Raw genomic sequence first — 377 nt, forward strand, 5'->3', positions numbered from 1 at the left:
GGATGGGGCAATGAAGAGGTGGTGGGATCAGCAGTGGTCCCCAAGTCCTGTTGGTGGCTCAGACCTTGGGAGCAGGTGCTCCTTGCTGGGAGATTCCCACTTGCTCTTTCCCCATTCATTGCTCCTGGAAACTTCCACCAAGAAGGGTTTAAATGAGTCATTTATCAATTAAATGTGCAGTTTGGCAAATGAAAATCTGTCCTCGTGTTTAATTAATAGGGCAGCTTTATATTCCACAAATTAGGGAGGCTCTTGATGAGCTAATTTGTTAATTAATGGAAGCCTGGAGGCTCTTCCTTCATTAGGCATTGGCAAATCCTTTAACATGAAGTGTTGCTCCTCCTTCAGGACCCTCAGGCTTGGAGCTGGGAATGATC

This window comes from Acanthisitta chloris, unplaced genomic scaffold, assembly GCF_000695815.1.
Source record: "Acanthisitta chloris isolate BGI_N310 unplaced genomic scaffold, ASM69581v1 scaffold6758, whole genome shotgun sequence".
NCBI classification, from domain to species: Eukaryota; Metazoa; Chordata; class Aves; order Passeriformes; family Acanthisittidae; genus Acanthisitta; species Acanthisitta chloris.